This window comes from Corella eumyota, chromosome 7, assembly GCF_963082875.1.
Source record: "Corella eumyota chromosome 7, kaCorEumy4.1, whole genome shotgun sequence".
NCBI lineage: Eukaryota > Metazoa > Chordata > Ascidiacea > Phlebobranchia > Corellidae > Corella > Corella eumyota.
Window position 1 is genome coordinate 6,684,566 of NC_137496.1, and position 26,455 is coordinate 6,711,020.

The 26,455-nt window shown below is 27.7% G+C and overlaps 12 non-coding genes across 12 annotated transcripts; 5 read left to right on the forward strand and 7 right to left on the reverse strand.

Moving 5' to 3' along the window:
- Nucleotides 1-992: 992 nt before the first annotated feature.
- Nucleotides 993-1,065, forward strand: Trnak-uuu (transfer RNA lysine (anticodon UUU)). Its single transcript has one exon. It is a non-coding gene; the product is annotated as a tRNA-Lys (tRNA).
- A 1,570-nt stretch (nucleotides 1,066-2,635) lies between these two features.
- Trnae-uuc (transfer RNA glutamic acid (anticodon UUC)) lies at nucleotides 2,636-2,707 on the reverse strand. The gene has a single exon. It is a non-coding gene; the product is annotated as a tRNA-Glu (tRNA).
- A 1,457-nt stretch (nucleotides 2,708-4,164) lies between these two features.
- Nucleotides 4,165-4,237, forward strand: Trnak-uuu (transfer RNA lysine (anticodon UUU)). The gene has a single exon. It is a non-coding gene; the product is annotated as a tRNA-Lys (tRNA).
- Nucleotides 4,238-5,806: 1,569 nt separating this feature from the next.
- Trnae-uuc (transfer RNA glutamic acid (anticodon UUC)) lies at nucleotides 5,807-5,878 on the reverse strand. Its single transcript has one exon. It is a non-coding gene; the product is annotated as a tRNA-Glu (tRNA).
- A 3,099-nt stretch (nucleotides 5,879-8,977) lies between these two features.
- Nucleotides 8,978-9,049, reverse strand: Trnae-uuc (transfer RNA glutamic acid (anticodon UUC)). The gene has a single exon. It is a non-coding gene; the product is annotated as a tRNA-Glu (tRNA).
- A 1,457-nt stretch (nucleotides 9,050-10,506) lies between these two features.
- Trnak-uuu (transfer RNA lysine (anticodon UUU)) lies at nucleotides 10,507-10,579 on the forward strand. The gene has a single exon. It is a non-coding gene; the product is annotated as a tRNA-Lys (tRNA).
- A 1,569-nt stretch (nucleotides 10,580-12,148) lies between these two features.
- Nucleotides 12,149-12,220, reverse strand: Trnae-uuc (transfer RNA glutamic acid (anticodon UUC)). The gene has a single exon. It is a non-coding gene; the product is annotated as a tRNA-Glu (tRNA).
- Nucleotides 12,221-13,677: 1,457 nt separating this feature from the next.
- Trnak-uuu (transfer RNA lysine (anticodon UUU)) lies at nucleotides 13,678-13,750 on the forward strand. The gene has a single exon. It is a non-coding gene; the product is annotated as a tRNA-Lys (tRNA).
- A 1,569-nt stretch (nucleotides 13,751-15,319) lies between these two features.
- On the reverse strand, nucleotides 15,320-15,391 carry Trnae-uuc (transfer RNA glutamic acid (anticodon UUC)). Its single transcript has one exon. It is a non-coding gene; the product is annotated as a tRNA-Glu (tRNA).
- A 3,099-nt stretch (nucleotides 15,392-18,490) lies between these two features.
- On the reverse strand, nucleotides 18,491-18,562 carry Trnae-uuc (transfer RNA glutamic acid (anticodon UUC)). Its single transcript has one exon. It is a non-coding gene; the product is annotated as a tRNA-Glu (tRNA).
- Nucleotides 18,563-24,820: 6,258 nt separating this feature from the next.
- Nucleotides 24,821-24,892, reverse strand: Trnae-uuc (transfer RNA glutamic acid (anticodon UUC)). The gene has a single exon. It is a non-coding gene; the product is annotated as a tRNA-Glu (tRNA).
- A 1,457-nt stretch (nucleotides 24,893-26,349) lies between these two features.
- On the forward strand, nucleotides 26,350-26,422 carry Trnak-uuu (transfer RNA lysine (anticodon UUU)). The gene has a single exon. It is a non-coding gene; the product is annotated as a tRNA-Lys (tRNA).
- The last annotated feature ends 33 nt before the right edge of the window (nucleotides 26,423-26,455 follow it).

Below are 26,455 nucleotides of genomic sequence, written 5' to 3' on the forward strand. Positions count from 1 at the left end.
TTATTTTTTTTAAATTTTTTAAAATGCAAATAAAATACAAGATAAAATTATGTTTTATTTGCACCAGAAACTCGCAAAGTAATTTTAAATTTTGGCACATCAAAATAAAAAGCGTTGTTAGGTGACTTAGTCGGTAGAATGTTGGAGTTTTAATTTAAAAGCTAATAATTAAAATCTATTATTAAGCGTTGTTGTTCCTACACAAATAAGTGCAAACTTTTAAACAAGATTTAAAATTTTAACAGTAATTTTCATCAATCTATGTTGTCATAAACTTTGTCCAAGTTAGTTTGTAATGTGAAAGTTGCCAATGTTCACGCTACAAACATAAATACACAAACTAACTTATACGTGGGTAATCAAATTATAAAAATTAACTAAATTGAAAAGTATCAAATATGTTAACTAATTTAAAGTTTAGATAAAATTTTTAAGTATGGTAGTTTAAAAAATCCTTTGAAACTCGCTACTCATAATATTTTTTAATCACTAACCAAACACATAACAACCGAATAATTCCCAAATTAATTTATGCATTGGAATTCGAATTATTCAACATGAATAAACAAAGTAATTTGATTAATATTCTGTTTGTGATTATAATTAATTGTTTAAACGTTAACTTACGCCTTTTAAATTTATGAAGTAAAACAATTAATCGGACAAAGTACCATCGTCACTTACTTCAGCGTATTGTTGATGTAGTAATTATTATAGTAATTCTAATTACAAATTATCTTTGCGTAATTGCCTCATAAAAGTAACTATCTCATTTACAAACCGAAGTCTGTCGATTTAACAGTTTGTAAATATAAGCGAGAGGGTTACTTAAAACAATAACAAAAATATAACAAATGTTTGTGTTTAATTATTTTTAAATAATTAAAATAGAAATAAAATATGAAGTGCATTTATATTTAATTGTTGCCAAAAAAACGTTTACAATCAGTAACTATAATCCAAGTTGCAAATCACACAGTAATAGAAAACGTGCCCGGTTAGCTCAGTCGGTAGAGCGTTGGACTTTTAATCCAACGGTCAAGGGTTCAAATCCCTTATCGGGCGTTGTTGTTTTTAAAATATGTGTTAATTCTTGTTTAAGTTTAAAAATGTTAGACGATGTTGTGTGTAAATTTACTTATATTGCCATAAAAACAATTTGCTCTTGTTTTATTAGAAGAAATTACCAATATACACCACACAGACTTAATTATGCAAATTTTTTTACATATGATTATTTAAATTACCAAAATTAGATAAATTGTGTAACATTTTTTGTATTACGTAATTTAAAAGAAATTTTAGGTAAAATTATTTTTAATTTCAATGCAAATTTGTCATCCCAGTAAATATTATGCTGTACCAATCACATAGGCTATTAGTTGGCCGTTAATCGCGTCGAAGCGAAAAAAAGGGGCACCAATAACTGCTTTAAAGCGGGTGGAAAATTGGCTCTGTCTGCTGGGGTATTGCATTAACGCTTAAAGCTTTAAAAAATAAAATGTAAAATATTTAAATTTTAAATATTCCAAACCAAATCTTTATTTAGTCAATTATACTTTTTTTTAAATTTGATACATTTTTTTTGTATATAAGTTTTTCTTCGATAAGTTTATGTTGGATCTGGAAAGGTCAACTGCACGAGCTAAACATATAGAAACAACTGTTTCTTGCAGGTTAAGTATTATTGGTTCTAATTGCCCGATGATCGAGCTGCTGATTAAGTGCTGTTACAGGGTTCGAAACCGAGACCTTAGTATAAGCAAGTGTTTTGGCCACTACACCTCGCTGCCGTATTAAAAACAACCACTTAAACACCCCTTTAAGACCTAAAGCGACTATTAAGTTGCTCTATTAACCGCTTTAAGCGTTAATCCAATACCCCAGCAGATAGTGGCGCATTTTCCCACCCGCTTGAATGCAGTTAATGGATCCAACTTTTTTTCGCTTCGAAGCGATAAAAGACTAACTAATTGGATAAAACACACACAACATATAAAATTATTAATTTACCACATACAATAGTATTTAAATTATCCAAATTGAATAAATTATTAATATTTACACTCTTTCTCTTATTAATCAGATAAATTTTTATAAATATATATATAGAAAATCGTAAAACAATATGCAGCAAAGGGACAATTGTATTGTAATTTAACATATTGTTTAAGTGATCAATACTAAGATGTTTTCTGTGTCTTTGCCTAATAAAAAAGTGTTTAATTCAGAATACAGTTTAAAATCGCAAAACTCCAGTCTTGTTTTTTTTTAAAATTAAGCTTTAATTTTTTTTATTATATAATGGATAATCGTTTCTTTCAATTTTCTTAACTATGTATTATGAAAATTAATAATATAGCCAACATCTCAGCGGTCGCATCATAAAATCAATTGACAATTTGATCTCGTGAACTAATTAAAAACTGCATTGGATGAAAATCGAACCCGAGCGTGACAGGCGTGGATTCTACAACTAAACCACCAATGTTTATTAAAGTTCCGACCCCAGTAATTATACTTGGCTGACAAGAATAAACGCCAAAAAATTAATTATAATTCATTCTTACTAACAGATTTAAAGTAGCTGTGATTTTAACATAATAATATTTGTGTTATCAAAATTGAATAAAAATTCCTACACCGGGAATCGAACCCGGGCCGCCTGGGTGAAAGCCAGGAATCCTAACCCCTAGACCATGTAGGAGACATCTCATTACTTGTTACAAACGCTATGAAGTTACCCAAATTAAAAATTTAATACAATTATGTCTAAATATTTAATTCGAATCCAGAAAACATTAAATATTTTCATTTATACCTATTTAATGATAACTATAATTATGAAAAATAACTATAATTATGTGCTTTACTAATTATTTATTTTGTTTTCCGTACAATACCTTGCAAACATTACGTTATGGACATTACGATTATCAAGGATATTTACAAAACTAAAACTAGTTTTTCTTACGTCGAAATATTAATGTTTTATTTCGTTTAATTCTTAAACTAAATTTTATTATAATCTAATCAGCTATAAACTTTGTTACTTGCTGTTTCAATTTTTATTAAAAAAATTATACGGAAATCAAAATAACCCATTCAGTTAGCAAAATTTAAAAATACTTGAAAATCTACAAAAAACTTTAACAAACTTTTATGTTTATTTTTTTAAAATTTTTTAAAATGCAAATAAAATACAAGATAAAATTATGTTTTATTTGCACCAGAAACTCGCAAAGTAATTTTAAACAAGAAACTTGGCACATCAAAATAAAAAGCGTTGTTAGGTGACTTAGTCGGTAGAATGTTGGAGTTTTAATTTAAAAGCTAATAATTCAAATCTATTATTAAGCGTTGTTGTTCCTACACAAATAAGTGCAAACTTTTAAACAAGATTTAAAATTTTAACAGTAATTTTCATCAATCTATGTTGTCATAAAATTTGTCCAAGTTAGTTTGTAATGTGAAAGTTGCCAATGTTCACGCTACAAACATAAATACACAAACTAACTGATACGTGGGTAATCAAATTATAAAAATTAACTAAATTGAAAAGTATCAAATATGTTAACTAATTTAAAGTTTAGATAAAATTTTTAAGTATGGTAGTTTAAAAAATCCTTTGAAACTCGCTACTCATAATATTTTTTAATCACTAACCAAACACATAACAACCGAATAATTCCCAAATTAATTTATGCATTGGAATTCGAATTATTCAACATGAACAAACAAAGTAATTTGATTAATATTCTGTTTTTGATTATAACTAATTGTTTAAACGTTAACTTACGCCTTTTAAATTTATGAAGTAAAACAATTAATCGGACAAAGTACCATCGTCACTTACTTCAGCGTATTGTTGATGTAGTAATTATTATAGTAATTCTAATTACAAATTATCTTTGCGTAATTGCCTCATAAAAGTAACTATCTCATTTACAAACCGAAGTCTGTCGATTTAACAGTTTGTAAATATAAGCGAGAGGGTTACTTAAAACAATAACAAAAATATAACAAATGTTTGTGTTTAATTATTTTTAAATAATTAAAATAGAAATAAAATATGAAGTGCATTTATATTTAATTGTTGCCAAAAAAACATTTACAATCAGTAACTATAATCCAAGTTGCAAAACACACAGTAATAGAAAACGTGCCCGGTTAGCTCAGTCGGTAGAGCGTTGGACTTTTAATCCAACGGTCAAGGGTTCAAATCCCTTATCGGGCGTTGTTGTTTTTAAAATATGTGTTAATTCTAGATTAAGTTTAAAAATGTTAGACGATGTTGTGTGTAATTTTACTTATATTGCCATAAAAACAATTTGCGCTTGTTTTATTAGAAGAAATTACCAATATACACCACACAGACTTAATTATGCAAATTTTTTTACATATGATTATTTAAATTACCAAAATTAGATAAATTTTGTAACATTTTTTGTATTACGTAATTTAAAAGAAATTTTAGGTAAAATTATTTTTAATTTCAATGCAAATTTGTCATCCCAGTAAATATTATGCTGTACCAATCACACAGGCTATTAGTTGGCCGTTAATCGCGTCGAAGCGAAAAAAAGGGGCACCAATAACTGCTTTGAAGCGGGTGGAAAATTGGCTCTGTCTGCTGGGGTATTGCATTAACGCTTAAAGCTTTAAAAAATAAAATGTAAAATATTTAAATTTTAAATATTCCAAACCAAATCTTTATTTAGTCAATTATACTTTTTTTTAAATTTGATACATTTTTTTTGTATATAAGTTTTTCTTCGATAAGTTTATGTTGGATCTGGAAAGGTCAACTGCACGAGCTAAACATATAGAAACAACTGTTTCTTGCAGGTTAAGTATTATTGGTTCTAATTGCCCGATGATCGAGCTGCTGATTAAGTGCTGTTACAGGGTTCGAAACCGAGACCTTAGTATAAGCAAGTGTTTTGGCCACTACACCTCGCTGCCGTATTAAAAACAACCACTTAAACACCCCTTTAAGACCTAAAGCGACTATTAAGTTGCTCTATTAACCGCTTTAAGCGTTAATCCAATACCCCAGCAGATAGTGGCGCATTTTCCCACCCGCTTGAATGCAGTTAATGGATCCAACTTTTTTTCGCTTCGAAGCGATAAAAGACTAACTAATTGGATAAAACACACACAACATATAAAATTATTAATTTACCACATACAATAGTATTTAAATTATCCAAATTGAATAAATTATTAATATTTACACTCTTTCTCTTATTAATCAGATAAATTTTTATAAATATATATATAGAAAATCGTAAAACAATATGCAGCAAAGGGACAATTGTATTGTAATTTAACATATTGTTTAAGTGATCAATACTAAGATGTTTTCTGTGTCTTTGCCTAATAAAAAAGTGTTTAATTCAGAAAACAGTTTAAAATCGCAAAGCTCCAATCTTGTTTTTTTTTAAATTAAGCTTTAATTTTTTTTATTATATAATGGATAATCGTTTCTTTCAATTTTCTTAACTATGTATTATGAAAATTAATAATATAGCCAACATCTCAGCGGTCGCATCATAAAATCAATTGACAATTTGATCTCATGAACTAATTAAAAACTGCATTGGCTGAAAATCGAACCCGAGCGTGACAGGCGTGGATTCTACAACGAAACCACCAATGTTTATTAAAGTTCCGACCCCAGTAATTATACTTGGCTGACAAGAATAAACGCCAAAAAATTAATTATAATTCATTCTTACTAACAGATTTAAAGTAGCTGTGATTTTAACATAATAATATTTGTGTTATCAAAATTAAATAAAAATTCCTACACCGGGAATCGAACCCGGGCCGCCTGGGTGAAAGCCAGGAATCCTAACCCCTAGACCATGTAGGAGACATCTCATTACTCGTTACAAACGCTATGAAATTACCCAAATTAAAAATTTAATACAATTATGTCTAAATATTTAATTCGAATCCAGAAAACATTAAATATTTTCATTTATACCTATTTAATGATAACTATAATTATGAAAAATAACTATAATTATGTGCTTTACTAATTATTTATTTTGTTTTCCGTACAATACCTTGCAAACATTACGTTATGGACATTACGATTATCAAGGATATTTACAAAACTAAAACTAGTTTTTCTTACGTCGAAATATTAATGTTTTATTTCGTTTAATTCTTAAACTAAATTTTATTATAATCTAATCAGCTATAAACTTTGTTACTTGCTGTTTCAATTTTTATTAAAAAAATTATACGGAAATCAAAATAACCCATTCTGTTAGCAAAATTTAAAAATACTTGAAAATCTACAAAAAACTTTAACAAACTTTTATGTTTATTTTTTTTAAATTTTTTAAAATGCAAATAAAATACAAGATAAAATTATGTTTTATTTGCACCAGAAACTCGCAAAGTAATTTTAAACAAGAAACTTGGCACATCAAAATAAAAAGCGTTGTTAGGTGACTTAGTCGGTAGAATGTTGGAGTTTTAATTTAAAAGCTAATAATTCAAATCTATTATTAAGCGTTGTTGTTCCTACACAAATAAGTGCAAACTTTTAAACAAGATTTAAAATTTTAACAGTAATTTTCATCAATCTATGTTGTCATAAAATTTGTCCAAGTTAGTTTGTAATGTGAAAGTTGCCAATGTTCACGCTACAAACATAAATACACAAACTAACTGATACGTGGGTAATCAAATTATAAAAATTAACTAAATTGAAAAGTATCAAATATGTTAACTAATTTAAAGTTTAGATAAAATTTTTAAGTATGGTAGTTTAAAAAATCCTTTGAAACTCGCTACTCATAATATTTTTTAATCACTAACCAAACACATAACAACCGAATAACTCCCAAATTAATTTATGCATTGGAATTCGAATTATTCAACATGAATAAACAAAGTAATTTGATTAATATTCTGTTTTTGATTATAACTAATTGTTTAAACGTTAACTTACGCCTTTTAAATTTATGAAGTAAAACAATTAATCGGACAAAGTACCATCGTCACTTACTTCAGCGTATTGTTGATGTAGTAATTATTATAGTAATTCTAATTACAAATTATCTTTGCGTAATTGCCTCATAAAAGTAACTATCTCATTTACAAACCGAAGTCTGTCGATTTAACAGTTTGTAAATATAAGCGAGAGGGTTACTTAAAACAATAACAAAAATATAACAAATGTTTGTGTTTAATTATTTTTAAATAATTAAAATAGAAATAAAATATGAAGTGCATTTATATTTAATTGTTGCCAAAAAAACGTTTACAATCAGTAACTATAATCCAAGTTGCAAAACACACAGTAATAGAAAACGTGCCCGGTTAGCTCAGTCGGTAGAGCGTTGGTCTTTTAATCCAACGGTCAAGGGTTCAAATCCCTTATCGGGCGTTGTTGTTTTTAAAATATGTGTTAATTCTTGATTAAGTTTAAAAATGTTAGACGATGTTGTGTGTAAATTTACTTATATTGCCATAAAAACAATTTGCTCTTGTTTTATTAGAAGAAATTACCAATATACACCACACAGACTTAATTATGCAATTTTTTTTACATATGATTATTTAAATTACCAAAATTAGATAAATTGTGTAACATTTTTTGTATTACGTAATTTAAAAGAAATTTTAGGTAAAATTATTTTTAATTTCAATGCAAATTTGTCACCCCAGTAAATATTATGCTGTACCAATCACACAGGCCATTAGTTGGCCGTTAATCGCGTCGAAGCGAAAAAAAGGGGCACCAATAACTGCTTTGAAGCGGGTGGAAAATTGGCTCTGTCTGCTGGGGTATTGCATTAACGCTTAAAGCTTTAAAAAATAAAATGTAAAATATTTAAATTTTAAATATTCCAAACCAAATCTTTATTTAGTCAATTATACTTTTTTTTAAATTTGATACATTTTTTTTGTATATAAGTTTTTCTTCGATAAGTTTATGTTGGATCTGGAAAGGTCAACTGCACGAGCTAAACATATAGAAACAACTGTTTCTTGCAGGTTAAGTATTATTGGTTCTAATTGCCCGATGATCGAGCTGCTGATTAAGTGCTGTTACAGGGTTCGAAACCGAGACCTTAGTATAAGCAAGTGTTTTGGCCACTACACCTCGCTGCCGTATTAAAAACAACCATTTAAACACCCCTTTAAGACCTAAAGCGACTATTAAGTTGCTCTATTAACCGCTTTAAGCGTTAATCCAATACCCCAGCAGATAGTGGCGCATTTTCCCACCCGCTTGAATGCAGTTAATGGATCCAACTTATTTTCGCTTCGAAGCGATAAAAGACTAACTAATTGGATAAAACACACACAACATATAAAATTATTAATTTACCACATACAATAGTATTTAAATTATCCAAATTGAATAAATTATTAATATTTACACTCTTTCTCTTATTAATCAGATAAATTTTTATAAATATATATATAGAAAATCGTAAAACAATATGCAGCAAAGGGACAATTGTATTGTAATTTAACATATTGTTTAAGTGATCAATACTAAGATGTTTTCTGTGTCTTTGCCTAATAAAAAAGTGTTTAATTCAGAATACAGTTTAAAATCGCAAAACTCCAGTCTTGTTTTTTTTTAAATTAAGCTTTAATTTTTTTTATTATATAATGGATAATCGTTTCTTTCAATTTTCTTAACTATGTATTATGAAAATTAATAATATAGCCAACATCTCAGCGGTCGCATCATAAAATCAATTGACAATTTGATCTCATGAACTAATTAAAAACTGCATTGGCTGAAAATCGAACCCGAGCGTGACAGGCGTGGATTCTACAACTAAACCACCAATGTTTATTAAAGTTCCGACCCTAGTAATTATACTTGGCTGACAAGAATAAACGCCAAAAAATTAATTATAATTCATTCTTACTAACAGATTTAAAGTAGCTGTGATTTTAACATAATAATATTTGTGTTATCAAAATTGAATAAAAATTCCTACACCGGGAATCGAACCCGGGCCGCCTGGGTGAAAGCCAGGAATCCTAACCCCTAGACCATGTAGGAGACATTTCATTACTCGTTACAAACGCTATGAAATTACCCAAATTAAAAATTTAATACAATTATGTCTAAATATTTAATTCGAATCCAGAAAACATTAAATATTTTCATTTATACCTATTTAATGATAACTATAATTATGAAAAATAACTATAATTATGTGCTTTACTAATTATTTATTTTGTTTTCCGTACAATACCTTGCAAACATTACGTTATGGACATTACGATTATCAAGGATACTTACAAAACTAAAACTAGTTTTTCTTACGTCGAAATATTAATGTTTTATTTCGTTTAATTCTTAAACTAAATTTTATTATAATCTAATCAGCTATAAACTTTGTTACTTGCTGTTTCAATTTTTATTAAAAAAATTATACGGAAATCAAAATAACCCATTCAGTTAGCAAAATTTAAAAATACTTGAAAATCTACAAAAAACTTTAACAAACTTTTATGTTTATTTTTTTTTAATTTTTTAAAATGCAAATAAAATACAAGATAAAATTATGTTTTATTTGCACCAGAAACTCGCAAAGTAATTTTAAACAAGAAACTTGGCACATCAAAATAAAAAGCGTTGTTAGGTGACTTAGTCGGTAGAATGTTGGAGTTTTAATTTAAAAGCTAATAATTCAAATCTATTATTAAGCGTTGTTGTTCCTACACAAATAAGTGCAAACTTTTAAACAAGATTTAAAATTTTAACAGTAATTTTCATCAATCTATGTTGTCATAAAATTTGTCCAAGTTAGTTTGTAATGTGAAAGTTGCCAATGTTCACGCTACAAACATAAATACACAAACTAACTGATACGTGGGTAATCAAATTATAAAAATTAACTAAATTGAAAAGTATCAAATATGTTAACTAATTTAAAGTTTAGATAAAATTTTTAAGTATGGTAGTTTAAAAAATCCTTTGAAACTCGCTACTCATAATATTTTTTAATCACTAACCAAACACATAACAACCGAATAATTCCCAAATTAATTTATGCATTGGAATTCGAATTATTCAACATGAATAAACAAAGTAATTTGATTAATATTCTGTTTTTGATTATAACTAATTGTTTAAACGTTAACTTACGCCTTTTAAATTTATGAAGTAAAACAATTAATCGGACAAAGTACCATCGTCACTTACTTCAGCGTATTGTTGATGTAGTAATTATTATAGTAATTCTAATTACAAATTATCTTTGCGTAATTGCCTCATAAAAGTAACTATCTCATTTACAAACCGAAATCTGTCGATTTAACAGTTTGTAAATATAAGCGAGAGGGTTACTTAAAACAATAACAAAAATATAACAAATGTTTGTGTTTAATTATTTTTAAATAATTAAAATAGAAATAAAATATGAAGTGCATTTATATTTAATTGTTGCCAAAAAAACGTTTACAATCAGTAACTATAATCCAAGTTGCAAAACACACAGTAATAGAAAACGTGCCCGGTTAGCTCAGTCGGTAGAGCGTTGGACTTTTAATCCAACGGTCAAGGGTTCAAATCCCTTATCGGGCGTTGTTGTTTTTAAAATATGTGTTAATTCTTGATTAAGTTTAAAAATGTTAGACGATGTTGTGTGTAAATTTACTTATATTGCTATAAAAACAATTTGCTCTTGTTTTATTAGAAGAAATTACCAATATACACCACACAGACTTAATTATGCAAATTTTTTTACATATGATTATTTAAATTACCAAAATTAGATAAATTGTGTAACATTTTTTGTATTACGTAATTTAAAAGAAATTTTAGGTAAAATTATTTTTAATTTCAATGCAAATTTGTCATCCCAGTAAATATTATGCTGTACCAATCACACAGGCCATTAGTTGGCCGTTAATCGCGTCGAAGCGAAAAAAAGGGGCACCAATAACTGCTTTGAAGCGGGTGGAAAATTGGCTCTGTCTGCTGGGGTATTGCATTAACGCTTAAAGCTTTAAAAAATAAAATGTAAAATATTTAAATTTTAAATATTCCAAACCAAATCTTTATTTAGTCAATTATACTTTTTTTTAAATTTGATACATTTTTTTTGTATATAAGTTTTTCTTCGATAAGTTTATGTTGGATCTGGAAAGGTCAACTGCACGAGCTAAACATATAGAAACAACTGTTTCTTGCAGGTTAAGTATTATTGGTTCTAATTGCCCGATGATCGAGCTGCTGATTAAGTGCTGTTACAGGGTTCGAAACCGAGACCTTAGTATAAGCAAGTGTTTTGGCCACTACACCTCGCTGCCGTATTAAAAACAACCATTTAAACACCCCTTTAAGACCTAAAGCGACTATTAAGTTGCTCTATTAACCGCTTTAAGCGTTAATCCAATACCCCAGCAGATAGTGGCGCATTTTCCCACCCGCTTGAATGCAGTTAATGGATCCAACTTTTTTTCGCTTCGAAGCGATAAAAGACTAACTAATTGGATAAAACACACACAACATATAAAATTATTAATTTACCACATACAATAGTATTTAAATTATCCAAATTGAATAAATTATTAATATTTACACTCTTTCTCTTATTAATCAGATAAATTTTTATAAATATATATATAGAAAATCGTAAAACAATATGCAGCAAAGGGACAATTGTATTGTAATTTAACATATTGTTTAAGTGATCAATACTAAGATGTTTTCTGTGTCTTTGCCTAATAAAAAAGTGTTTAATTCAGAATACAGTTTAAAATCGCAAAGCTCCAATCTTGTTTTTTTTTAAATTAAGCTTTAATTTTTTTTATTATATAATGGATAATCGTTTCTTTCAATTTTCTTAACTATGTATTATGAAAATTAATAATATAGCCAACATCTCAGCGGTTGCATCATAAAATCAATTGACAATTTGATCTCATGAACTAATTAAAAACTGCATTGGCTGAAAATCGAACCCGAGCGTGACAGGCGTGGATTCTACAACTAAACCACCAATGTTTATTAAAGTTCCGACCCCAGTAATTATACTTGGCTGACAAGAATAAACGCCAAAAAATTAATTATAATTCATTCTTACTAACAGATTTAAAGTAGCTGTGATTTTAACATAATAATATTTGTGTTATCAAAATTGAATAAAAATTCCTACACCGGGAATCGAACCCGGGCCGCCTGGGTGAAAGCCAGGAATCCTAACCCCTAGACCATGTAGGAGACAACTCATTACTCGTTACAAACGCTATGAAATTACCCATATTAAAAATTTAATACAATTATGTCTAAATATTTAATTCGAATCCAGAAAACATTAAATATTTTCATTTATACCTATTTAATGATAACTATAATTATGAAAAATAACTATAATTATGTGCTTTACTAATTATTTATTTTGTTTTCCGTACAATACCTTGCAAACATTACGTTATGGACATTACGATTATCAAGGATATTTACAAAACTAAAACTAGTTTTTCTTACGTCGAAATATTAATGTTTTATTTCGTTTAATTCTTAAACTAAATTTTATTATAATCTAATCAGCTATAAACTTTGTTACTTGCTGTTTCAATTTTTATTAAAAAAATTATACGGAAATCAAAATAACCCATTCAGTTAGCAAAATTTAAAAATACTTGAAAATCTACAAAAAACTTTAACAAACTTTTATGTTTATTTTTTTTAAATTTTTTAAAATGCAAATAAAATACAAGATAAAATTATGTTTTATTTGCACCAGAAACTCGCAAAGTAATTTTAAACAAGAAACTTGGCACATCAAAATAAAAAGCGTTGTTAGGTGACTTAGTCGGTAGAATGTTGGAGTTTTAATTTAAAAGCTAATAATTAAAATCTATTATTAAGCGTTGTTGTTCCTACACAAATAAGTGCAAACTTTTAAACAAGATTTAAAATTTTAACAGTAATTTTCATCAATCTATGTTGTCATAAAATTTGTCCAAGTTAGTTTGTAATGTGAAAGTTGCCAATGTTCACGCTACAAACATAAATACACAAACTAACTGATACGTGGGTAATCAAATTATAAAAATTAACTAAATTGAAAAGTATCAAATATGTTAACTAATTTAAAGTTTAGATAAAATTTTTAAGTATGGTAGTTTAAAAAATCCTTTGAAACTCGCTACTCATAATATTTTTTAATCACTAACCAAACACATAACAACCGAATAATTCCCAAATTAATTTATGCATTGGAATTCGAATTATTCAACATGAATAAACAAAGTAATTTGATTAATATTCTGTTTTTGATTATAACTAATTGTTTAAACGTTAACTTACGCCTTTTAAATTTATGAAGTAAAACAATTAATCGGACAAAGTACCATCGTCACTTACTTCAGCGTATTGTTGATGTAGTAATTATTATAGTAATTCTAATTACAAATTATCTTTGCGTAATTGCCTCATAAAAGTAACTATCTCATTTACAAACCGAAGTCTGTCGATTTAACAGTTTGTAAATATAAGCGAGAGGGTTACTTAAAACAATAACAAAAATATAACAAATGTTTGTGTTTAATTATTTTTAAATAATTGAAATAGAAATAAAATATGAAGTGCATTTATATTTAATTGTTGCCAAAAAAACGTTTACAATCAGTAACTATAATCCAAGTTGCAAAACACACAGTAATAGAAAACGTGCCCGGTTAGCTCAGTCGGTAGAGCGTTGGACTTTTAATCCAACGGTCAAGGGTTCAAATCCCTTATCGGGCGTTGTTGTTTTTAAAATATGTGTTAATTCTTGATTAAGTTTAAAAATGTTAGACGATGTTGTGTGTAAATTTACTTATATTGCCATAAAAACAATTTGCTCTTGTTTTATTAGAAGAAATTACCAATATACACCACACAGACTTAATTATGCAAATTTTTTTACATATGATTATTTAAATTACCAAAATTAGATAAATTGTGTAACATTTTTTGTATTACGTAATTTAAAAGAAATTTTAGGTAAAATTATTTTTAATTTCAATGCAAATTTGTCATCCCAGTAAATATTATGCTGTACCAATCACACAGGCCATTAGTTGGCCGTTAATCGCGTCGAAGCGAAAAAAAGGGGCACCAATAACTGGTTTGAAGCGGGTGGAAAATTGGCTCTGTCTGCTGGGGTATTGCATTAACGCTTAAAGCTTTAAAAAATAAAATGTAAAATATTTAAATTTTAAATATTCCAAACCAAATCTTTATTTAGTCAATTATACTTTTTTTTAAATTTGATACATTTTTTTTGTATATAAGTTTTTCTTTGATAAGTTTATGTTGGATCTGGAAAGGTCAACTGCACGAGCTAAACATATAGAAACAACTGTTTCTTGCAGGTTAAGTATTATTGGTTCTAATTGCCCGATGATCGAGCTGCTGATTAAGTGCTGTTACAGGGTTCGAAACCGAGACCTTAGTATAAGCAAGTGTTTTGGCCACTACACCTCGCTGCCGTATTAAAAACAACCACTTAAACACCCCTTTAAGACCTAAAGCGACTATTAAGTTGCTCTATTAACCGCTTTAAGCGTTAATCCAATACCCGTGCAGATAGTGGCGCATTTTCCCACCCGCTTGAATACAGTTAATGGATCCAACTTTTTTTCGCTTCGAAGCGATAAAAGACTAACTAATTGGATAAAACACACACAACATATAAAATTATTAATTTACCACATACAATAGTATTTAAATTATCCAAATTGAATAAATTATTAATATTTACACTCTTTCTCTTATTAATCAGATAAATTTTTATAAATATATATATAGAAAATCGTAAAACAATATGCAGCAAAGGGACAATTGTATTGTAATTTAACATATTGTTTAAGTGATCAATACTAAGATGTTTTCTGTGTCTTTGCCTAATAAAAAAGTGTTTCATTCAGAATACAGTTTAAAATCGCAAAGCTCCAGTCTTGTTTCTTTTTAAATTAAGCTTTAATTTTTTTTATTATATAATGGATAATCGTTTCTTTCAATTTTCTTAACTATGTATTATAAAAATTAATAATATAGCCAACATATCAGCGGTCGCATCATAAAATCAATTGACAATTTGATCTCATGAACTAATTAAAAACTGCATTGGCTGAAAATCGAACCCGAGCGTGACAGGCGTGGATTCTACAACTAAACCACCAATGTTTATTAAAGTTCCGACCCCAGTAATTATACTTGGCTGACAAGAATAAACGCCAAAAAATTAATTATAATTCATTCTTACTAACAGATTTAAAATAGCTGTGATTTTAACATAATAATATTTGTGTTATCAAAATTGAATAAAAATTCCTACACCGGGAATCGAACCCGGGCCGCCTGGGTGAAAGCCAGGAATCCTAACCCCTAGACCATGTAGGAGACATCTCATTACTCGTTACAAACGCTATGAAATTACCCAAATTAAAAATTTAATACAATTATGTCTAAATATTTAATTCGAATCCAGAAAACATTAAATATTTTCATTTATACCTATTTAATGATAACTATAATTATGAAAAATAACTATAATTATGTGCTTTACTAATTATTTATTTTGTTTTCCGTACAATTCCTTGCAAACATTACGTTATGGACATTACGATTATCAAGGATATTTACAAAACTAAAACTAGTTTTTCTTACGTTGAAATATTAATGTTTTATTTCGTTTAATTCTTAAACTAAATTTTATTATAATCTAATCAGCTATAAACTTTGTTACTTGCTGTTTCAATTTTTATTAAAAAAATTATACGGAAATCAAAATAACCCATTCAGTTAGCAAAATTTAAAAATACTTGAAAATCTACAAAAAACTTTAACAAACTTTTATGTTTATTTTTTTTAATTTTTTAAAATGCAAATAAAATACAAGATAAAATTATGTTTTATTTGCACCAGAAACTCGCAAAGTAATTTTAAACAAGAAACTTGGCACATCAAACTAAAAAGCGTTGTTAGGTGACTTAGTCGGTAGAATGTTGGAGTTTTAATTTAAAAGCTAATAATTCAAATCTATTATTAAGCGTTGTTGTTCCTACACAAATAAGTGCAAACTTTTAAACAAGATTTAAAATTTTAACAGTAATTTTCATCAATCTATGTTGTCATAAAATTTGTCCAAGTTAGTTTGTAATGTGAAAGTTGCCAATGTTCACGCTACAAACATAAATACACAAACTAACTGATACATGGGTAATCAAATTATAAAAATTAACTAAATTGAAAAGTATCAAATATGTTAACTAATTTAAAGTTTAGATAAAATTTTTAAGTATGGTAGTTTAAAAAATCCTTTGAAACTCGCTACTCATAATATTTTTTAATCACTAACCAAACACATAACAACCGAATAATTCCCAAATTAATTTATGCATTGGAATTCGAATTATTCAACATGAATAAACAAAGTAATTTGATTAATATTCTGTTTTTGATTATAACTAATTGTTTAAACGTTAACTTACGCCTTTTAAATTTATGAAGTAAAACAATTAATCGGACAAAGTACCATCGTCACTTACTTCAGCGTATTGTTGATGTAGTAATTATTATAGTAATTCTAATTACAAATTATCTTTGCGTAATTGCCTCATAAAAGTAACTATCTCATTTACAAACCGAAGTCTGTCGATTTAACAGTTTGTAAATATAAGCGAGAGGGTTACTTAAAACAATAACAAAAATATAACAAATGTTTGTGTTTAATTATTTTTAAATAATTAAAATAGAAATAAAATATGAAGTGCATTTATATTTAATTGTTGCCAAAAAAACGTTTACAATCAGTAACTATAATCCAAGTTGCAAAACACACAGTAATAGAAAACGTGCCCGGTTAGCTCAGTCGGTAGAGCGTTGGACTTTTAATCCAACGGTCAAGGGTTCAAATCCCTTATCGGACGTTGTTGTTTTTAAAATATGTGTTAATTCTTGATTAAGTTTAAAAATGTTAGACGATGTTGTGTGTAATTTTACTTATATTGCCATAAAAACAATTTGCTCTTGTTTTATTAGAAGAAATTACCAATATACTCCACGTAGATTTAATTATGCAAATTTTTTTACATATAATTATTTAAATTACCAAAATTAAATAAATTGTGTAACATTTTTTGTATTACGTAATTTAAAATAACTTTTAGGTAAAATTATTTTAAATTTTATTGCAAAATCGTCATCCCAGTAAATATTATGCTGTACCAATCACACAGGCCATTAGTTGGCCGTTAATCGCGTCGAAGCGAAAAAAAGGGGCACCAATAACTGCTTTAAAGCGGGTGGAAAATGGGCTCTGTCTGCTGGGGTATTGCATTAACGCTTAAAGCTTTACAAAATAAAATGTAAAATATTTAAATTTTAAATATTCCAAACCAAATCTTTATTTAGTCAAATATACTTTTTTTTAAATTTGATACCTTTTTTTTTGTATATAAGTTTTTCTTCGATAAGTTTATGTTGGATCTGGAAAGGTCAACTGCACGAGCTAAACATATAGAAACAACTGTTTCTTGCAGGTTAGGTATTATTGGTTCTAATTGCCCGATGATCGAGCTGCTGATTAAGTGCTGTTACAGGGTTCGAAACCGAGACCTTAGTATAAGCAAGTGTTTTGGCCACTACACCTCGCTGCCGTATTAAAAACAACCATTTAAACACCCCTTTAATACCTAAAGCGACTATTAAGTTGCTCTATTAACCGCTTTAAGCGTTAATCCAATACCCCAGCAGATAGTGGCGCATTTTCCCACCCGCTTGAATGCAGTTAATGGATCCAACTTTTTTTCGCTTCGAAGCGATAAAAGACTAACTAATTGGATAAAACACACACAACATATAAAATTATTAATTTACCACATACAATAGTATTTAAATTATCCAAATTGAATAAATTATTAATATTTACACTCTTTCTCTTATTAATCAGATAAATTTTTATAAATATATATATAGAAAATCGTAAAACAATATGCAGCAAAGGGACAATTGTATTGTAATTTAACATATTGTTTAAGTGATCAATACTAAGATATTTTCTGTGTCTTTGCCTAATAAAAAAGTGTTTAATTCAGAATACAGTTTAAAATCGCAAAGCTCCAATCTTGTTTTTTTTTAAATTAAGCTTTAATTTTTTTTATTATATAATGGATAATCGTTTCTTTCAATTTTCTTAACTATGTATTATGAAAATTAATAATATAGCCAACATCTCAGCGGTTGCATCATAAAATCAATTGACAATTTGATCTCATGAACTAATTAAAAACTGCATTGGCTGAAAATCGAACCAGAGCGTGACAGGCGTGGATTCTACAACTAAACCACCAATGTTTATTAAAGTTCCGACCCCAGTAATTATACTTGGCTGACAAGAATAAACGCCAAAAAATTAATTATAATTCATTCTTACTAACAGATTTAAAGTAGCTGTGATTTTAACATAATAATATTTGTGTTATCAAAATTGAATAAAAACTCCTACACCGGGAATCGAACCCGGGCCGCCTGGGTGAAAGCCAGGAATCCTAACCCCTAGACCATGTAGGAGACATCTCATTACTCGTTACAAACGCTATGAAATTACCCAAATTAAAAATTTAATACAATTATGTCTAAATATTTAATTCGAATCCAGAAAACATTAAATATTTTCATTTATACCTATCTAATGATAACTATAATTATGAAAAATAACTATAATTATGTGCTTTACTAATTATTTATTTTGTTTTTCGTACAATACCTTGCAAACATTACGTTATGGACATTACGATTATCAAGGATATTTACAAAACTAAAACTAGTTTTTCTTACGTCGAAATATTAATGTTTTATTTCGTTTAATTCTTAAACTAAATTTTGTTATAATCTAATCAGCTATAAACTTTGTTACTTGCTGTTTCAATTTTTATTAAAAAAATTATACGGAAATCAAAATAACCCATTCAGTTAGCAAAATTTAAAAATACTTGAAAATCTACAAAAAACTTTAACAAACTTTTATGTTTATTTTTTTTAAATTTTTTAAAATGCAAATAAAATACAAGATAAAATTATGTTTTATTTGCACCAGAAACTCGCAAAGTAATTTTAAACAAGAAACTTGGCACATCAAAATAAAAAGCGTTGTTAGGTGACTTAGTCGGTAGAATGTTGGAGTTTTAATTTAAAAGCTAATAATTAAAATCTATTATTAAGCGTTGTTGTTCCTACACAAATAAGTGCAAACTTTTAAACAAGATTTAAAATTTTAACAGTAATTTTCATCAATCTATGTTGTCATAAAATTTGTCCAAGTTAGTTTGTAATGTGAAAGTTGCCAATGTTCACGCTACAAACATAAATACACAAACTAACTGATACGTGGGTAATCAAATTATAAAAATTAACTAAATTGAAAAGTATCAAATATGTTAACTAATTTAAAGTTTAGATAAAATTTTTAAGTATGGTAGTTTAAAAAATCCTTTGAATCTCACTACTCATAATATTTTTTAATCACTAACCAAACACATAACAACCGAATAATTCCCAAATTAATTTATGCATTGGAATTCGAATTATTCAACATGAATAAACAAAGTAATTTGATTAATATTCTGTTTTTGATTATAACTAATTGTTTAAACGTTAACTTACGCCTTTTAAATTTATGAAGTAAAACAATTAATCGGACAAAGTACCATCGTCACTTACTTCAGCGTATTGTTGATGTAGTAATTATTATAGTAATTCTAATTACAAATTATCTTTGCGTAATTGCCTCATAAAAGTAACTATCTCATTTACAAACCGAAGTCTGTCGATTTAACAGTTTGTAAATATAAGCGAGAGGGTTACTTAAAACAATAACAAAAATATAACAAATGTTTGTGTTTAATTATTTTTAAATAATTAAAATAGAAATAAAATTTGAAGTGCATTTATATTTAATTGTTGCCAAAAAAACGTTTACAATCAGTAACTATAATCCAAGTTGCAAAACACACAGTAATAGAAAACGTGCCCGATTAGCGCAGTCGGTAGAGCGTTGGACTTTTAATCCAACGGTCAAGGGTTCAAATCCCTTATCGGGCGTTGTTGTTTTTAAAATATGTGTTAATTCTTGATTAAGTTTAAAAATGTTAGACGATGTTGTGTGTAAATTTACTTATATTGCCATAAAAACAATTTGCTCTTGTTTTATTAGAAGAAATTACCAATATACACCACACAGACTTAATTATGCAAATTTTTTTACATATGATTATTTAAATTACCAAAATTAGATAAATTGTGTAACATTTTTTGTATTACGTAATTTAAAATAACTTTTAGGTAAAATTATTTTAAATTTTATTGCAAAATCGTCATCCCAGTAAATATTATGCTGTACCAATCACACAGGCCATTAGTTGGCCGTTAATCGCGTCGAAGCGAAAAAATGGGGCACCAATAACTGCTTTAAAGCGGGTGGAAAATGGGCTCTGTCTGCTGGGGTATTGCATTAACGCTTAAAGCTTTACAAAATAAAATGTAAAATATTTAAATTTTAAATATTCCAAACCAAATCTTTATTTAGTCAAATATACTTTTTTTTAAATTTGATACCTTTTTTTTGTATATAAGTTTTTCTTCGATAAGTTTATGTTGGATCTGGAAAGGTCAACTGCACGAGCTAAACATATAGAAACAACTGTTTCTTGCAGGTTAAGTATTATTGGTTCTAATTGCCCGATGATCGAGCTGCTGATTAAGTGCTGTTACAGGGTTCGAAACCGAGACCTTAGTAGTGTAAGCAAGTGTTTTGGCCACTACACCACGCTGCCGGTTTAAAAACAACCACTTAAACACCCCTTTAAGACCTAAAGCGACTATTAAGTTGCTCTATTAACCGCTTTAAGCGTTAATCCAATACCCCAGCAGATAGTGGCGCATTTTCCCACCCGCTTGAATGCAGTTAATGGATCCAACTTATTTTCGCTTCGAAGCGATAAAAGACTAACTAATTGGATAAAACACACACAACATATAAAATTATTAATTTACCACATACAATAGTATTTAAATTATCCAAACTGAATAAATTATTAATATTTACACTCTTTCTCTTATTAATCAGATAAATTTTTATAAATATATATATAGAAAATCGTAAAACAATATGCAGCAAAGGGACAATTGTATTGTAATTTAACATATTGTTTAAGTGATCAATACTAAGATGTTTTCTGTGTCTTTGCCTAATAAAAAAGTGTTTAATTCAGAATACAGTTTAAAATCGCAAAACTCCAGTCTTGTTTTTTTTTAAATTAAGCTTTAATTTTTTTTATTATATAATGGATAATCGTTTCTTTCAATTTTCTTAACTATGTATTATGAAAATTAATAATATAGCCAACATCTCAGCGGTCGCATCATAAAATCAATTGACAATTTGATCTCATGAACTAATTAAAAACTGCATTGGCTGAAAATCGAACCCGAGCGTGACAGGCGTGGATTCTACAACTAAACCACCAATGTTTATTAAAGTTCCGACCCCAGTAATTATACTTGGCTGACAAGAATAAACGCCAAAAAATTAATTATAATTCATTCTTACTAACAGATTTAAAGTAGCTGTGATTTTAACATAATAATATTTGTGTTATCAAAATTGAATAAAAATTTCTACACCGGGAATCGAACCCGGGCCGCCTGGGTGAAAGCCAGGAATCCTAACCCCTAGACCATGTAGGAGACATCTCATTACTCGTTACAAACGCTATGAAATTACCCAAATTAAAAATTTAATACAATTATGTCTAAATATTTAATTCGAATCCAGAAAACATTAAATATTTTCATTTATACCTATCTAATGATAACTATAATTATGAAAAATAACTATAATTATGTGCTTTACTAATTATTTATTTTGTTTTCCGTACAATACCTTGCAAACATTACGTTATGGACATTACGATTATCAAGGATATTTACAAAACTAAAACTAGTTTTTCTTACGTCGAAATATTAATGTTTTATTTCGTTTAATTCTTAAACTAAATTTTGTTATAATCTAATCAGCTATAAACTTTGTTACTTGCTGTTTCAATTTTTATTAAAAAAATTATACGGAAATCAAAATAACCCATTCAGTTAGCAAAATTTAAAAATACTTGAAAATCTACAAAAAACTTTAACAAACTTTTATGTTTATTTTTTTTAAATTTTTTAAAATGCAAATAAAATACAAGATAAAATTATGTTTTATTTGCACCAGAAACTCGCATAGTAATTTTAAACAAGAAACTTGGCACATCAAAATAAAAAGCGTTGTTAGGTGACTTAGTCGGTAGAATGTTGGAGTTTTAATTTAAAAGCTAATAATTCAAATCTATTATTAAGCGTTGTTGTTCCTACACAAATAAGTGCAAACTTTTAAACAAGATTTAAAATTTTAACAGTAATTTTCATCAATCTATGTTGTCATAAAATTTGTCCAAGTTAGTTTGTAATGTGAAAGTTGCCAATGTTCACGCTACAAACATAAATACACAAACTAACTGATACGTGGGTAATCTAATTATAAAAATTAACTAAATTGAAAAGTATCAAATATGTTAACTAATTTAAAGTTTAGATAAAATTTTTAAGTATGGTAGTTTAAAAAATCCTTTGAAACTCGCTACTCATAATATTTTTTAATCACTAACCAAACACATAACAACCGAATAATTCCCAAATTAATTTATGCATTGGAATTCGAATTATTCAACATGAATAAACAAAGTAATTTGATTAATATTCTGTTTTTGATTATAACTAATTGTTTAAACGTTAACTTACGCCTTTTAAATTTATGAAGTAAAACAATTAATCGGACAAAGTACCATCGTCACTTACTTCAGCGTATTGTTGATGTAGTAATTATTATAGTAATTCTAATTACAAATTATCTTTGCGTAATTGCCTCATAAAAGTAACTATCTCATTTACAAACCGAAGTCTGTCGATTTAACAGTTTGTAAATATAAGCGAGAGGGTTACTTAAAACAATAACAAAAATATAACAAATGTTTGTGTTTAATTATTTTTAAATAATTAAAATAGAAATAAAATATGAAGTGCATTTATATTTAATTGTTGCCAAAAAAACGTTTACAATCAGTAACTATAATCCAAGTTGCAAAACACACAGTAATAGAAAACGTGCCCAATTAGCTCAGTCGGTAGAGCGTTGGACTTTTAATCCAACGGTCAAGGGTTCAAATCCCTTATCGGGCGTTGTTGTTTTTAAAATATGTGTTAATTCTTGATTAAGTTTAAAAATGTTAGACGATGTTTTGTGTAAATTTACTTATATTGCCATAAAAACAATTTGCTCTTGTTTTATTAGAAGAAATTACCAATATACACCACACAGACTTAATTATGCAAATTTTTTTACATATGATTATTTAAATTACCAAAATTAGATAAATTGTGTAACATTTTTTGTATTACGTAATTTAAAAGAAATTTTAGGTAAAATTATTTTTAATTTCTCCCAGTAAATATTATGCTGTACCAATCACACAGGCCATTAGTTGGCCGTTAATCGCGTCGAAGCGAAAAAAAGGGGCACCAATAACTGCTTTGAAGCGGGTGGAAAATTGGCTCTGTCTGCTGGGGTATTGCATTAACGCTTAAAGCTTTACAAAATAAAATGTAAAATATTTAAATTTTAAATATTCCAAACCAAATCTTTATTTAGTCAAATATACTTTTTTTTAAATTTGATACCTTTTTTTTGTATATAAGTTTTTCTTCGATAAGTTTATGTTGGATCTGGAAAGGTCAACTGCACGAGCTAAACATATAGAAACAACTGTTTCTTGCAGGTTAAGTATTATTGGTTCTAATTGCCCGATGATCGAGCTGCTGATTAAGTGCTGTTACAGGGTTCGAAACCGAGACCTTAGTATAAGCAAGTGTTTTGGCCACTACACCTCGCTGCCGTATTAAAAACAACCATTTAAACACCCCTTTAAGACCTAAAGCGACTATTAAGTTGCTCTATTAACCGCTTTAAGCGTTAATCCAATACCCCAGCAGATAGTGGCGCATTTTCCCACCCGCTTGAATGCAGTTAATGGATCCAACTTTTTTTCGCTTCGAAGCGATAAAAGACTAACTAATTGGATAAAACACACACAACATATAAAATTATTAATTTACCACATACAATAGTATTTAAATTATCCAAATTGAATAAATTATTAATATTTACACTCTTTCTCTTATTAATCAGATAAATTTTTATAAATATATATATAGAAAATCGTAAAACAATATGCAGCAAAGGGACAATTGTATTGTAATTTAACATATTGTTTAAGTGATCAATACTAAGATGTTTTCTGTGTCTTTGCCTAATAAAAAAGTGTTTAATTCAGAATACAGTTTAAAATCGCAAAGCTCCAATCTTGTTTTTTTTTAAATTAAGCTTTAATTTTTTTTAGTATATAATGGATAATCGTTTCTTTCAATTTTATTAACTATGTATTACGAAAATTAATAATATAGCCAACATCTCAGCGGTCGCATCATAAAATCAATTGACAATTTGATCTCATGAACTAATTAAAAACTGCATTGGCTGAAAATCGAACCCGAGCGTGACAGGCGTGGATTCTACAACTAAACCACCAATGTTTATTAAAGTTCCGACCCCAGTAATTATACTTGGCTGACAAGAATAAACGCCAAAAAATTAATTATAATTCATTCTTACTAACAGATTTAAAGTAGCTGTGATTTTAACATAATAATATTTGTGTTATCAAAATTGAATAAAAATTCCTACACCGGGAATCGAACCCGGGCCGCCTGGGTGAAAGCCAGGAATCCTAACCCCTAGACCATGTAGGAGACATCTCATTACTCGTTACAAACGCTATGAAATTACCCAAATTAAAAATTTAATACAATTATGTCTAAATATTTAATTCGAATCCAGAAAACATTAAATATTTTCATTTATACCTATTTAATGATAACTATAATTATGAAAAATAACTATAATTATGTGCTTTACTAATTATTTATTTTGTTTTCCGTACAATACCTTGCAAACATTACGTTATGGACATTACGATTATCAAGGATATTTACAAAACTAAAACTAGTTTTTCTTACGTCGAAATATTAATGTTTTATTTCGTTTAATTCTTAAACTAAATTTTATTATAATCTAATCAGCTATAAACTTTGTTACTTGCTGTTTCAATTTTTATTAAAAAAATTATACGGAAATCAAAATAACCCATTCAGTTAGCAAAATTTAAAAATACTTGAAAATCTACAAAAAACTTTAACAAACTTTTATGTTTATTTTTTTTTAATTTTTTAAAATGCAAATAAAATACAAGATAAAATTATGTTTTATTTGCACCAGAAACTCGCAAAGTAATTTTAAACAAGAAACTTGGCACATCAAAATAAAAAGCGTTGTTAGGTGACTTAGTCGGTAGAATGTTGGAGTTTTAATTTAAAAGCTAATAATTCAAATCTATTATTAAGCGTTGTTGTTCCTACACAAATAAGTGCAAACTTTTAAACAAGATTTAAAATTTTAACAGTAATTTTCATCAATCTATGTTGTCATAAAATTTGTCCAAGTTAGTTTGTAATGTGAAAGTTGCCAATGTTCACGCTACAAACATAAATACACAAACTAACTGATACGTGGGTAATCAAATTATAAAAATTAACTAAATTGAAAAGTATCAAATATGTTAACTAATTTAAAGTTCTGATAAAATTTTTAAGTATGGTAGTTTAAAAAATCCTTTGAAACTCGCTACTCATAATATTTTTTAATCACTAACCAAACACATAACAACCGAATAACTCCCAAATTAATTTATGCATTGGAATTCGAATTATTCAACATGAATAAACAAAGTAATTTGATTAATATTCTGTTTTTGATTATAACTAATTGTTTAAACGTTAACTTACGCCTTTTAAATTTATGAAGTAAAACAATTAATCGGACAAAGTACCATCGTCACTTACTTCAGCGTATTGTTGATGTAGTAATTATTATAGTAATTCTAATTACAAATTATCTTTGCGTAATTGCCTCATAAAAGTAACTATCTCATTTACAAACCGAAGTCTGTCGATTTAACAGTTTGTAAATATAAGCGAGAGGGTTACTTAAAACAATAACAAAAATATAACAAATGTTTGTGTTTAATTATTTTTAAATAATTAAAATAGAAATAAAATATGAAGTGCATTTATATTTAATTGTTGCCAAAAAAACGTTTACAATCAGTAACTATAATCCAAGTTGCAAAACACACAGTAATAGAAAACGTGCCCGGTTAGCTCAGTCGGTAGAGCGTTGGACTTTTAATCCAACGGTCAAGGGTTCAAATCCCTTATCGGGCGTTGTTGTTTTTAAAATATGTGTTAATTCTTGAT